At 56.8% G+C, this 14,023-nt stretch overlaps 2 protein-coding genes across 9 annotated transcripts in view; one reads left to right on the top strand and one right to left on the bottom strand.

Annotated features, from left to right (window-relative positions):
• RBFOX3 (RNA binding fox-1 homolog 3) overlaps positions 1-14,023 on the top strand; it is a 194,496-nt gene that overhangs the window by 82,844 nt on the left and 97,629 nt on the right. For all 8 annotated transcript variants that reach the window (XM_069872287.1, XM_069872285.1, XM_069872290.1 and 5 more), the window contains exon 2: positions 8,242-8,385. The gene's annotated coding sequence lies outside the window, so the exon portion shown is untranslated. The remainder of the gene's footprint in view (positions 1-8,241; positions 8,386-14,023) is intronic.
• ENPP7 (ectonucleotide pyrophosphatase/phosphodiesterase 7) overlaps positions 1-14,023 on the bottom strand; it is a 167,036-nt gene that overhangs the window by 82,789 nt on the left and 70,224 nt on the right. The gene's annotated exons all lie outside the window — the stretch shown is intronic.

Below are 14,023 nucleotides of genomic sequence, written 5' to 3'. Positions count from 1 at the left end.
GCATTCGCTCTCTGGGTTTGGGATCAAAGATAGTCCCTCAGGATCTTGCTGGCCCAGAGCCGCAGGACAGCAGCCCCGTGTCGGGCTGCTGCAAGCACGGGATGGAGTATGAGCATGGTGGGAGCTGCTGGTGTGCTGGAGCTCAGCATGGCAGCTGCTTTGTGGGGAAATGAGGGGTCAGGAGTCCACCTCGAGCCAGAATGAGGAATTCCCTCATTTCCTGGCACCTAGCCCCATGGCATTTCCAGTGGCTGATCAGGGGGTGGCTTCTTTTAAACGTGGTGAGTGAGTGGCTGATGGCGAAGAACAAGGTTTAAAATCATTAAGGAGACTAGGAGTGGGACAGATCTGATGAACACATCCACTGTAGTGTCAGGCTGAGAGCCTGGGGTGCGTGTGCAGGCAGGAGCAGGGCAGGAGTGCAGGCATGGCTCCGTGGAATCAGGAATGATCATGGGGACTTTATGCAGCTCAACAGGCTGTGCTAAGCTGCTTCTGCTAGCGCTGTGGAGGGCAACGCTGGCAGAGCTCACGTCCTCCTGTCCCTCCCCAGCAGGACTGTGGCACTTGGTGTGGGGATCAAGGGCTGAGGTGTCTATGTGGGAAAAGGCAAAGCGGTGAGCTTGCCAGGGTGCTGGCTCAGGTCCTTTCCTGCTCTTTTGGTTTCTCACCAGCTTCAGGTGTGTCTTCTCCTTTCTCCTTGTCTCACGGGGCAGGTGGTGTCACAGGCACTGAAGCCAACTGATGCTGCCCACAGCCCTCCTAGGGGTCAGCCCTGAGCCTGACAGAGGCAAGGCAATTCTCTTGCTCGCATCTTGGATCTTCTGTGTGGTAGCATTTTGGCCTTGAGGTACCTTCTACCCTCTGCCAGGGTCCCTGGCGCTGGTGCACTGGGCTGGTTCTCTTGTCTGCAGTCGCTGTGTGCTGCAGAGCTCAGGGGAAGCCCCTGCTCCGAGCTCTGGAGATGATACTCCAAGTTGGCCTCCATCTCTCTGCTCTTCTCTGTGTGGTCTGGAGTCGTAGGGCAGGAGCACCAAGTTTGTCTTTCTAGTTTATCAAACTTTCTTTACATTTGTTTCCAAATAGCCACTCCTGGTGAGCTGCCTGGTGCACCAGCAGCTTGCAGTGGAGGCCTGGAGGCTCATCGTGTGGACCACTGCTGTCCCATTACTCTGTGCAGGTCTGCTTTTGCCTCTCAGATTGACCCCCACGAGCCCCTTTTCCTCCCTGCTTGGAGCTCCTTGGATCTGCTCCGTGGTCTCTCCCCTCCCTTGTTCCTCAGGTACCATTTTGCTGCTGTATTTTAGTCACACAGGAGGTGGCTCATGGAGGTCATAGTGCTGCTCCCAGAGCTTCTGTCAACACGGAGCCCACTTCAGGATACCTTCATCCTTCTGTGCTCGAAAGTGCTGGCATTTCTCCATGCAGCTCCTTCCTGCTGGCAAAGCACCAGCTGGATCACCGGGAGAGATGCTGAGGCTTTTTCCGTGCTTCCTCCGTGTGCTCCCTGGCTGGTGGCTGGGTCCCTCTCGTGGGTGGTGGAAACCTCCTGCCACCTCCCTTGGTCTCCATCCTCCTGTGAGGCAGGCTGCTTGCAGAGGTGCCCTGAAACCCCTCCCTGCACTGGGGTTGGAGACAGGGACCCATGGGCAGCTCATGAGGGACACAGCCTCACCCTGCAGCACGTGGATTTTTGTTTTTCTCTGCCCTCCTACCTCCTGCCTGCCTCAAGAGCTGCCCATAGGGGCTGTTTGGGCAGCTTGCACTGAAAACCAGCCTGGCAGGAGGGTTGGGAGGGTTTGGCTTCCATGGCCTGTGAGAACCTGAGATCCTCTGAACCCCTTTTCTTGTACAGACTCCAAATAGCATCCGGAGATTGCCCTGGTGGGACCACGGGCTGTGGGTACCCAATTTCCAGGAGACTTGAGACATCATTCCGTCAGCCTCCTGCAGAGCAGAGCCGAGCCAAGCTGAGGAGATAGCAGCTGGCTAGGCAGGACTGTGGTGCTCCCAGCTCGGGGCTTCAGGGCTGTAGCACGTGTCCCACGGTGCCACCGCAGTCTCCCACTGTGGGAGCTGGTGACACCGGTGGCATTACACAGCCAAGCGCGACCCTGTGTCCTAGGCAGCCCCGTTTGCAGCACTACCAGATGCTTTCCATACAATTCGAGTTTTTCCATCTCATTCATTTTAGGGATTAATTAAAGTGTTTCTCCTCCCTCCCTCCTCCCTGTTACGTACAGCTGCACATGGCTTTTAGGGTCATGCTTGTTTACATCCATTATATTTACATTTTATGGGTGTTTGTTTTAGGAAAAACAGCAGAAATCCTATAAAAACAAATTATCTTTGTGTCCCACAGCTGGTGTCGCTGCCCTGTTGGGGTGGAGACTCCCGGGCAGCCCCTGTAGTGAGCATGAAGAGCTCTGGTGTGAGCAGGGGTGGCTTCCAGCATCCATCAGGTACCAGTCACAAAGCATCTTCCAATGTGTGCGATGAGCGAGTGGGTTTTGACCTGCCAGCTGCGCACCTCGGCAGCATCAGGAGTGGATGCTGAGCAGCTGGGTCAGCCGTATGTGTTTGCCAGGGATAAATCCCCATCCCAGAGCGGGGCTGCTGCTAAAACCTGCCTGCCAGGGCGGGCTGCGGGTTCGTTCTTTTTCATCAGGAGGAGGTTGGATGGGGAGAGTGTTTAAGAAGAAGAAAGAGAAAGGGGAGGGAGGAAGGATAATTATTTTTTCAAATGGCTCTCAGCCACTGGATGCCTTTAAAGTTCCCTTTGTATTCCAGCAGGTCAGGCTGGGCAGAGCCTGGCCCAGAGCGGCGCGGTGCTGGCCGCCTTTGTCAGCACGTCTGCGGTCTCGGTTATTAGCTGGGATACAGAGACCCAGAACCTCAGATCTGTGCGGCTGGTGGGAGAAATAAGCAGAGCTGCCTTATCACGCTCATTTAACTGGTTAATACATCTTCAGAGCAAATAATGCAGGCTGTGGGTGAATTGCTTAACCAACCTCATTACTATTGTGCATTTAGCAGCTTGGAGGAAGATAATACCTTTCAGGTTTGACCCAATTTTAGTTTTTGTTGTCATAACCATGGAAAATCGACCTTCAGAGACCCTCAGCAGTGAGCCTGAATAGGAAGTGATTTACAGCAAAAGTGCTGTGCAGAATACTTAATGCACTTGTGCAGATAAACAGGCTGCAACCGTCGTCTTGGCATCCCCGTCCCCCCGCTGCAGGAGCTGCCTGTGTGTGGTTTGTGCAGGATGGAGTCCATTGGCAGTGCCACTGCTTTGTCTGGCCTGCACAGGGCCAGGCTTCCCTCCCTACGGGTGCTGTGGGTGCTTCTTGGGTGAGCGAGAGCAGGATTGGCATGAGCACTCACTTCCCTGAGTGCGGGAGACCTTGTGGCCATCACTGTCGGTGCTGGGGATTCTTGTGAGAGCAGTGCAGGACGTTGGTGGCTGAGATACCCGTGACAGAGGGGCAGGGTGCATCTGCACAGCTGTTCTCGAGCTGGGTGGGAGCCTTATCCCAGCTCCTGGGGTTCCCAGCGCTGCCCTGGGGGAGCAGGCACCTGCCTGCACCCCTGTTCCTGCAGCTGGAGGTGGGTGGGGAAGCATCCTGGCCCCTCACAGTCACTGCATCAGGGGATGAAGGAAAAGGTAGAGGGTGATGTTCCAAACTGCAGGATGATTGTGGAGCTGTGAAAACTAGAGGGGGTTGTTCCCTTGTGGCTGGTGTCCCCTTCCTGGCTGGTGGGGACAGACAGAGCCAGCTGATGGATCCTCTCCGTCTCCTGCCTTGCAGCACTTTCCGGGACTGTTTTCTCCATCCTTTTGTTCCAGATGGTTTCTCCTTCCGCTCGTCGCTTGTCTTTCACTTCTTCCTGGCTCTTTTATCTAACAGCAATGCACCTTTAGTGCAGTGGGGCTCTTTCCTAACTAAGGCTGCGATAACTCCCAGATCTCCAGAGCTGGGCTAGAAAAACACAGATGTTACGAGCGGGACGCATCCTGCTTGGAGCGCCTTGAGTTGCATTCCCACTTTGCTCCTAATGAGCACTTTCTTTCCGGCTCACTCAGCTTGCCGGAGCCCAGATGGACAGCCTGGCCTTGGCTGGACTTCCCTCTCCCCACTGATGCTCAGAGCCACCAGCCTGCCACTTTTCTGCGATTTGCCCTTCACCGGTGGGTTTGTGCTGTGGGAGGCAGTGACAGCCCCGACTCCGCGCCGGCAGCGTTCCCCTGGGTGAGATGTCACCTGCGCCTGACGGGGGTGGTTCCCATCCCTTTGGTTTTGTCTGTGGCAGGCAGAGACTTTTTCCAGCTCCAGCAGCGGGGGTGCGTGGAACCTTTCTCTCGCTCAGACGGGGAGGAGGGTGGCAGGGAGCTGACAAACCTTCCTCCCCTTTCCCCAAGGCAGCTGTGAGCGCAGCTCCGCCACCCAAGCCTGGCTCCGTGCTGCTGCTGCTGCTGCTGCGCGTGGGTGGTCCCCGCGGTGTGGGATGCAGCTGACAACGGAGCCCAGGGCTGGGGGAGCGCTGAGAGCTGGTGATGCCCGCGGGCTGGCCTGGCTCCAGCCCCCAGCACAGCCCCAGGGGCTTGGAGGGCTCTGCTTGCTCCCGCAGGGGTTTGTGAGCAGGAGAAGGGTCCTGCCAGCTGCAGGATGTAGCCCTGGCGGTGCCAGTGCTGCCGCAGAGCTGTGGGGATGCTGCAGCAGGGATGTGCTCTTCTCCCTCCTCTCCCCGGGGCTGTGCTGGAGTGGGGGCACAAAGCGGGCAGCTAATATTAGATTGCTTTAATTCTGCTGTTTTGCAGCTAAAGGAGAAGCTGCTCCCTCAGCGCAAGAGTTGAAACTCTTTAGCCTTCCTCTGTGTCACCTCTATGGCCATGGATACCTCCAGGTGTGACGTAAGTGAGACTCGGGGAAAAAACATCTTCTGTTCAGCATCAAAATCCTATTACCAAGCGCTGTGTTCTGCTGCACAGATATCAGGCTCTGCGCAGATAAGTGGGAAATAGCTCCTGATCTGGGCTGGAGCAGAAGCTGTATCTCGGGCTGCACAGGCTTGGAGTGCTGCTTCAGTGCGTTTTCTGCTGAAAGAGTCCCCGCTCTCCCCCTCCTCTGCAACCAAGGGAAAAAGCACAGTGGGGATTCGCCTTCATCCCCCTGCTCCTGACCGTCCTCTCCAGCACTGCCCTGATGAAGGGGATTTCTCCATCATCCCACTGCCTTGCCAAGCCGACTGTGCTGGGGCAGGGACCAGGCATCTTCTGGGGAGCATCCCTAGCGTGGGGGCAGAGGCAGGGGCTTGGTTGCCCCAAAATGAGGAGGCACAGCCCTGGTTTTGCACCCCCCTGTAGCAGCAGCAGCTGCTGGGCTGGCTCTGGGATTGCGGATGCTGCGGGCAGCTGCCCTTATCTTTCTTTCTGCTCCCTGGGGTGCTGCTGGCTTTGATAAAACCTCTTAGCCTTCCAGGGGTTGGCTTGTAGATGTAATCGCAATGTTTTATTGTGTAGTAAAAGCCCGGTGGCTCCTGGAGATGCCCTGTGGGGTTCAGTAATCTGCTTTCACACCCCTCCTGGGGCTGGACTGCTTTCCCTCGGGATGGGGATGCTGCAGGAGCAGGGCTGGCTGCCAGTGGGCACGGGGGAACATATCAGCACAGTCCTCCTGCACACACGTGGATTTGCTTTTGAAGGTAGAAGGTGCTGCAAAAACGTTCCTGTTCAGCTTGTTTTAGGGATGCTGTTGGGTTTTCCCTGTGTTTAACATGACCTGCACTCACTGCATTAGCATGAGGTTTTATCAGTCTTGGGTAAACCCCACAACGTGAGTGTGGAAGCTGAAGCTAGATAAGTTCGTGTTGGAAATAAGGTGTTGGGGAGGAACCCTGGAGAGGTGCTGCCTGGGTTTGGCAGGGAGGGCTTTTGGTTGCTGAAGCCCTGGGGAGGTGATTTGGGAGCGAAGCTGGTGTGAGCTGTTGTTTCAGGGATTGCTGGGTGAAGTTCTTTGCCCTGTGTGGTGCAGGAACTTGGAGGAGGTGATCCTTTTGTGGTCTTACCAGTCCCCTTGCTGGCTTAAAGGTGGCTTGTGCCTCAAGCTCTCACTTTGGGCTCGTTCCCCTGGAGGTGATGGGCTCACCGGCTGCATTTCCAAGGGAATGCAGGGTGTCCAGCGCTGGCTTGGGCAGCGTGGAGGTGCCCGTCCCGGCTGCCTGCTCCATTCTCTGCCTGGCTGGCAGTGCATGCCAGGGGCAGCTGGCAAGTGGGATGGGGGCTGTATTGGGAGTGAACAGAACAAAGACATTTGTGCGATTAAAAAGCCTCTCGGGAGCCAGGATGGCTGAATCCCTAGCTCTGTCGCGGTTCTTGGTAACACACAAATAACGCAAGGCAGAGATAAGAGGGGCTGCCTTCAGGAGAGGACAGCAAAGGGGCTCCTCTGCCAGCGATTAGGATGTTGTGCTGGGACAGGCTGATGTGGAAGGGGTCTGGGATGCAGGTGTTGGGGAGCATGAAGTTGTGCTGAGCTCTGCGTGCTCATCAGAGGCAGAGCCTAATGAGCAGGGCTAATGAGACGGAAGGGGAATTCAGCATGTTTGGGGAGGCTGGGGAGTTCCTGTGCTGTTCGCAGTTTCTCTGAGTGTTTTCTGTGGTCGATCCCCCAAAGTGGTGATGGAAATTCATTGTGGGGTTGGTGCCCACTCCTGGCAGCGTGCTCGTTGTGCCTGGGTTTTGCAGCAGATCCCAGGGGCTGCACCCCAGAGCTGGTGACTGCAGGCACCAGTCTCAGCACATCTGCATGCTCCAACCGGCTCCTGGGCCCCGAGGGATGTGTGCCTCGGAGGTGTCCGTCCCTGTTCGGCAGACATGGATGCTGGAGCCTGAAAACAGGAGATGGGTGTCACCACGGAGCTAAGGAAGGGTGGTCAGGTGGAGACCAGCCCACTCAGCACTCCATGCCATCTCCTGCCCTGGGACAGGGCTGAAGGGATAGTTCTATGCTGTGTTTGGGATCCCTCTGCCCATCTTCCTTCGCGTGCTCCTCTGGCCAGCATCCGAGAACCTCTGTGGGCTGCCCATCAACTCTTTCCTGGCTCTCATGCCCCTTCTCCAAGGGTGCTGGAGCACCGCTGGGAAGTAGCATCCCCACCTGGTCACTGCACTGCGTCACTTATTGGGATCCTCCTGGGATGGATGTTTAGGGGGTGCTGGTAGCTTCGCACGGCTCCAACCAACAGCTTCCCTGGAGATTGCTGCAGACCCAGCCTCAGGGCTGCCGGCTCCCTTTCGCTTCCCTCTCAAGTCTGGCTGATTTGAAGGTGGGAGGGTGATTCGTGAGCCACACCACTGCGGGCATTTTTTTTTTTCCCTTTCCTCTTCTCCTTGCTTTTTAATGAGCCAACCTTGGAGGACCTTGAGAGACGCTTCTGCAGCTTTGCTGTGACTTATCTCCTGGCCTCTGCCCCCTATTCTGCCGAGGGGATAAATCTCGGCTCCGAATGCGGAGCCGGCGCACTGAGCCTGTCCTGCCGTGAGGTGCAGGCGTCGTAACTCATGGCAGGCAGAGGGGCTGCCTGGTGGAGGTCGCAGCGTAGACGTTGCTGCTCGGCGTCGTGACGGATGGGCTGCCCGGGATGGGATAAAAAAGACCCATTACAATAGGGGACAAGCTGTTAAGTTATTTCCCATTCAACCTGGGTTGAGGAAAAGCAAACTAGAGCTGTTGAGAGTGATGTGGGATTGTGGGCTGCCTCCAAGGAGCCTTTAGGAAGGAACGGGTGGGTCAGGGGGTAATTTTTCTCTTAGGAAGAAGCCTTTCCTTGTCTCCATCCTGTGCACTCTGCTGAGACCAGGGCTTGTGCTCTCTGGGGAGGCAGGACCAGCCTCAGCATCCTGCATCAGGGCAGAATCTGGGATGAGGTCCCACTTGGGGCTTCCAAGCTAGGGACCCACCGTGCACCCCTTGCAGTCGAGCCCCATTCTCCAGGGCTGCAGATGCTTTCCCCTCTCTGGACGGCTTTGCCAGTAGGCAGGATCCTGGCAGCCAGGTCACGCTCCAAAGCTGCTCTCCAGCCGTGGGATAATTGTGCCATTAAACGAGTGGGACAAGTGGTGTGCGAGTCCCTGGAAGCTGTGGTGTTCAGAGGCACTGAGCTCTGCTGCGTCCTCCTCCGTTATTAGCAGCAATGCCTACACAGGGATGGGACTGGAGCCTCTCCTCTCTCTTACAGGCTGAGAAGCTGCTGCTGTGAGACCCCGACAGCTCTTCCCAACAGCTCCAAAGGGCGAATGCAAGTGTGAGCTCCTGCCTGCGACTGCAGCACGAGGTACCTGCTCTTGGCCTCCAGGTCTGTCGCTTCCACCGAGCAGCCCAGGTAGGGAGGGGGCACGTGGAGATGGTTTTTGGTTGAGGATGAAGCTGCTGCTTCCCATGGGCTGTACCTGGGGCAGCAGACTGCGATTCTGCCTGTTGTGTGCTTTGCACCAGCACTGGGTACAGATCCTGTGTCCTCCTGAGGTCCAGGCTCTCTTGAGATGACCCGGCAAAGGGGAGCATCACAGGGAGAAGCAAAGTCTGCTCCAGTCCTCATGGGACAGGGAGTATGGGGTTCCGTGGGCTGGGCTCCCCACTGCTCCGTGGGGATCCGTCTCAGCCATATCCCTCCCACTTGCTGCAGGAATGTGGGGATCCGAAAGCGTGTGAGATCTTGTGGTCCCCCTGCATGGGCCGAGGAGTGTGTGAATGTGATGCACGCACAGCCGTGTGTGTCACAGCCCAGCCAGACCCGCCGAGACCGCGCTCTCGGCACAGACCGTACAGCAAAACCCCACCGTGGCTACATCTGTGGTTTCCATTTGGTCTGGTTTGAACCCGTCCCTGTCAGTTCATATTACACGGACTAAAATCCCTCCTTGTGCTGACACCAGCCTGCACTGGGAGCTTGCACCAGCCAAATGAGTAGTTAAAATTTAAACCTAGCAAAGGCAGTGCCATTTTCTCCTCCAGATGAGCCATCGTCCCCATTTCCTCCCACTACTGTGAGTACCCAAGGGTGCAGCTGGCTCTCAGAGGGGCTGCAGCAGCACTGTTGCAGCCGTGCTTTACAGCATCGTGGCCAGGGACTGAGCGTTGCTTAGGGAGAGACCATGCGGCACCGTCTGCTGCCACACGCATCTCCAGGTGCATGCATCTCCCAGCACGCTGTCCTGATGGCTGCTGGTTCTGGGGGGACCCCAGAACCAGGGCAGCTCATCCCCTGGCTGTTGTGAGCAGAGGGGAGTGCCTGCGCCAGCGGAGCTGTGCGTCACCGGCCAGCTTGGCCCAGTGCTGAGGAACCGCACGTCCCTGCTTTGCAGTGCTGCTCGCCGCACACCAGCTCCTCTGCTCAGCCCCAGTCCCAAGTGCATGCTCAGGAATCATCAAATAGGGAGCATAGTTTTGAGCATCCTTGTCCTCGACTGGGGCAGAGGTTGTCCCGAGCTGGGGATTAGAGAAGCCTTGCCTCTGCAAAGACGCTGTGCAGATGGATATCCCAGCTGCATTAATCAGTTTGAAGGCAGCAAAGGCAGCTGAGCTCTGTGTATCACCTTGAAGCTTTTTTTTTTTTTTTGTCTTTTAGAAAACTTTGGGTGGATGTTATTGCTCATGAAAGCGAGGGGCTGATCATGCTGGGAAGGAGCAGGCGTAGTGTGGGCTGGCACTATTATGCAAGCTTCCCACATGCCGCTCTGCCAGTGCACGCCGTTCCAGAACAACAGCACGCGCCCGTGTGCCAGCCCCGAGCCCACCCCCGGGTCTGCTGGAGCACTGTGGTCCCGCTCTGCCCACGTCGCCCTTGCCGCGGGCCCAGCCTGCGCTGCCTGCACCTCGTTCGTGCCTCGTGCAGCCGGCGCCTGCAAAGAGCCAGGAGCCCAGTGTGCTGCTGCGGTGCTCTGGGTGGGTAGGGATGGCACAGAGGGGGATGCGTGGGGCTGCACCTTGAGCTGGTCGTGGGAAGAGGAGATGTGTAGGGCTGCCCCACAGCATCACGATACGGTGGAGGTGACCCATTGTGAGCGCTCAGTCCAGCGCAGGAGCACTGGGAACTCCTCCTGGGACCTTGGGGTGCACTGGGGCACGTGTGGGTTTGGAGGCTGGGGCTGTGCTGCTGCTTTTTGGAGTCACCCCAGCCATGACAGGTGTCCTGCACCGGGAAGGACTTACCTGTCCTGGGGGAACGTGCCTTGTCTGGCCAGGCCAGTACAGCCATTGCTGCTGGAACCTGCTCTGGGCGCTCAATTAGAAGTGAGCTTGCTCATGCACAAGCCACTGAGACTCTTTCACTGGCAGAGGCCGCTCAGGGAGGTGGTTGAGTCACCGTACCTGGAGGTGTTTAAAAGGTGGGTAGATGACGTGCTTAGGGATATGATTTAGTAGTGGACAGGTACGGTTGGAGTTGATGATCTCAAAGGACTTTTCCAACCTAATGATTCGATGATTCTTCCCTGGCCAGATTTACTCGCAGCTGCATTCTTCTCTGCCCTTAAACCTTATTTCCTGCGACCCATCTCCCTCACCAGGGCCTTGCATAAAGGCTTTAAGTTGCTGGCCGTGAGCCTCAAATGAGGGCGCAGGTGCTGTGCACGAGGCTCAATTCATAGAATCATAGAATCACCAGGTTGGAAAAGACCCATCAGATCATCGAGTCCAACCATTCCTATCAAACACTAAACCATGTCCGTCAGCATCTTGTCCACCCGTCCCTTAAACACCTCCAGGGAAGGTGACTCAACCCCCTCCCTGGGCAGCCTGTTCCAGTGCCCAATGACCCTTTCCGTGAATTTTTTTTTCCTAATGTCCAGCCTGACCCTCCCCTGGTGGAGCTTGAGGCCATTCCCTCTTGTCCTGTCCCCTGTCACCTGGGAGAAGAGCCCAGCTCCCTCCTCTCCACAATCTCCTTTCAGGTAGTTGTAGAGAGCAATGAGGTCTCCCCTCAGCCTCCTCTTCTCCAGGCTAAACACCCCCAGCTCTCTCAGCCGTTCCTCACAAGGCCTGGATGATGGGGAGCATCCTGAGCGTAGGGGAACACGCTGGTGCACAGCCCTTGTGATGTTGCTCCCCATCATCCCCAAAACTGCCAGACCCTCCCTGGAAGGAGAATGCTCCTTAAAGAAAGGCTTGAAGATGAGCAATGGAGAAACATCTGACAGGGGAGCCCTCGAGGCGCTTTTGTTCCAGCGAGTGGGAGTGCGAGATCCGCTCAGACATGAAAGGCTGTGCAGCTCTGTCCCCAAAGTCACGGCGAGGAGGAGGACGGGGGTGTGCGGCTGCGCGGGGAGGTCATCCCGCGAACGCCTGGCACTGGGATCCCCGCTCCCTCCCTCCCCTCCGAGCAAGTAAATTAGGTCACACTTGAAAGTCAGTTTCTTGGCTGTGGATTTAATTTAGCTTTTCCAGGCTAGTTATCATATAATAAATTCCAGGAGATTTATAGAAAACATGCCCAGGGAGGCTTAGCCAGTGTGTAACAAGATTTGTGCCTATTTCCCGCTGTCGAGCAGCTCCAGCGAGTGCGGCGCTGCCAGCAGACGCGTGGGCAGGGCTGGCAGCCCCACAGGAGCTCCCGGAGTGGGTTGACCCCCCAGGACCGGGCAACCCTGGCAGCAGAGGGACATCACCCCCCAGCTCTTTGGGGCACGGGAAGATCCCAAACGCAGACATCCTCTGCCCAGCTCCCTGGCAGCAGCAGCTGATGCCATAAATCACCCAGGAGCGGGTGTGTTCCCCGCGGCCGTTTATCACTTGTCTTCTCCTGGCTGCTTGACGTAAGCAATGCCAAGCGGGAGCCCGGCTCACCAGTGCTCAGCTGCGGGCAGGCGATGCTGCTGGTGGTGTGAAGACTCAGCAGCCCTGGGTACCAGACGGGAGTGATGAGAGGGATCAGGGAGCCAGCAGGGTCCTCCTTCCTGGGTGTCCCTTGTGTCCTCTCTTCCCTTGCTCCCAGGGTGCAGACAGCCATGAGATGGTGGGCTGGAATCTGCTGCTTTTTCCTCTCCCTGCTGCTGGAGGTGGGATTCCCACCACTCTGAGAAAGGCTGAGAAGGGAAAACGCTTGGGTTTGTAGTGATTTATAATACTTGCAGCACACTGGCAGCTAAGTGGCTGGGAGAGCGCTGGCTCGGCACAGAGGGCACTGCCAGCCGCGCTCCCCACTCCGTCTCTCGCTGCTAACGCTGCCCAATTAGTGTCTTATTAGTCACTCCGCGTGTTAAAGCATTAAGAACAATTAAGGGTGAAAAGAGTTTCCAGATGTAGCAGCAAGTGCTGGAGCTGGGAGCTGGCAGCTCTGCTGGCTGCTCCCATATGGAAGGGATCTTGTGCACAGCAAGGTTTGCTGTGGGGCTGTGGGGTCCAGCCCACTGGTTTGGGATCCTGGGACTGCTGAGGTGTGGGCAGCCAGTTGGGTGACCCTGCTGTGGTTTGGCCCCTGAGGTGATGCCCACTGTGGCCAGCATCTCTCAGAGGTGAGATGGAGTCATGGGAGTTTTGGGGTGAAGGTGGAAAAGAGCCACTGGGATGTTCACTGCTAGGGGGGATGGCTGGATGTTGCTCCTGTTCCCTCGGCAGAGGCAACCGAGCCTCCCCAAGCAGCAAGATGCGCCTCTGAGCACCACTTGAGCACCTTGGACGTGCTCCCCATTATTAAGTTTGCAAATGAACTCAAGTCAAATATTTATTTATTGGCTGGGCTGGGTGTGAGTCAGAGTCCCTCTGCTCGGTGCCCAGCCATTGCTGGCAGCCCTATGCTGTGCCGAGCCTTTCCTGGCAAGAAAACAGGGCTGGGAAAGTGCCTGGCTGTGAGCAGCTATGAAACTGCATCTGGGACATGGTGTGTGGGGAACAACTGCGTTGGTAAAGATAGCGCCCATGTTGTGACACTTTGAAGTGCAGGAGAAGTAGCCCAAGAAAAGACAAAGCAAGTTTGCAGACGATACTAAGCTGGGTGGAAGCGTGGATCTGCTGGAGGGTAGGGAGGCTCCAAAGAGATCTGGACAGGCTGCACCGCTGGGCTGAGACCAGTGGCATGAGGTTTAACAAGGCCAAATGCCGGGTCCTGCACTTGGGGCACAACAACCCTGAGCAGCTACAGACTAGGAGAAGTCTGGCTGGAAACTGCCTGGAGGAGAGGGACCTGGGGGTGTTGGTCGACAGCGACTGAACACTGAGCCAGCAGTGGCCAAGAAGGCCAAGAAGGCCAAGGGCATCTTGGCTTGGATCAGAAACGGTGTGACCAGCAGGTCCAGGGAGGTTCTTCTCCCTCTGTACTCGGCACTGGTGAGACAGCTCCTCAAATCCTGTGTTCAGTTCTGGGCTCCTCACCACAAGAAGGATGTTGAGGCTCTGGAGCGAGTCCAGAGAAGAGCAACGAAGCTGGTGAAGGGGCTGGAGAACAGGCCTTATGAGGAACGGTTGAGAGAGCTGGGGGTGTTTAGGCTGGAGAAGAGGAGGCTGAGGGAGACCTCACTGCTCTCTACAACTACCTGAAAGGAAGTCTTTCGCAATCTGGTGATTCTATGATTTTATGTGATTCTATGAAATGTGACTTCAGCTCCCCATAAACAGTCCCCAGGCAGTGCTGGAAGGAGAAGACCCAGTGCAGGTGGTTCCTAGGGGCTGGTCCCCCCATGCAAGGTAGGTCGTATCCCCATCATTGCATCCTCACCATTGCATTGGAGGGGGATGCCAACCGGGTGCCGTGGAGGCAGTGATGTCCTCTGGGTGGCAAGGGCAGCGGGGCGTGCAGCTGAATGGGACCAACCAGGCGCTGTTCCCATGCTGGGCACACCCTTCCTCACTTGCCTGCTGCCCAGGCAGCATCCACAGCCAGCTCCTTGGCTTGGGTGAATGTATTTTATCTTGGCAGCCTCAGCGTGTTTGCCTGCCTGGGGCGGTTGTATTTATAGCTGTGGCCTCCCCACACTCCTCAGCACCAAACCCCTCACCCTGCAGCTGGGCACTGTGGGAGGTTTTCC

This window comes from Phaenicophaeus curvirostris, chromosome 19 (genome assembly GCF_032191515.1).
Source record: "Phaenicophaeus curvirostris isolate KB17595 chromosome 19, BPBGC_Pcur_1.0, whole genome shotgun sequence".
NCBI classification, from domain to species: Eukaryota; Metazoa; Chordata; class Aves; order Cuculiformes; family Cuculidae; genus Phaenicophaeus; species Phaenicophaeus curvirostris.
The sequence above is the reverse complement of the archived record's forward strand: the minus strand, read 5'-3'. Positions and strand labels throughout refer to the sequence as shown.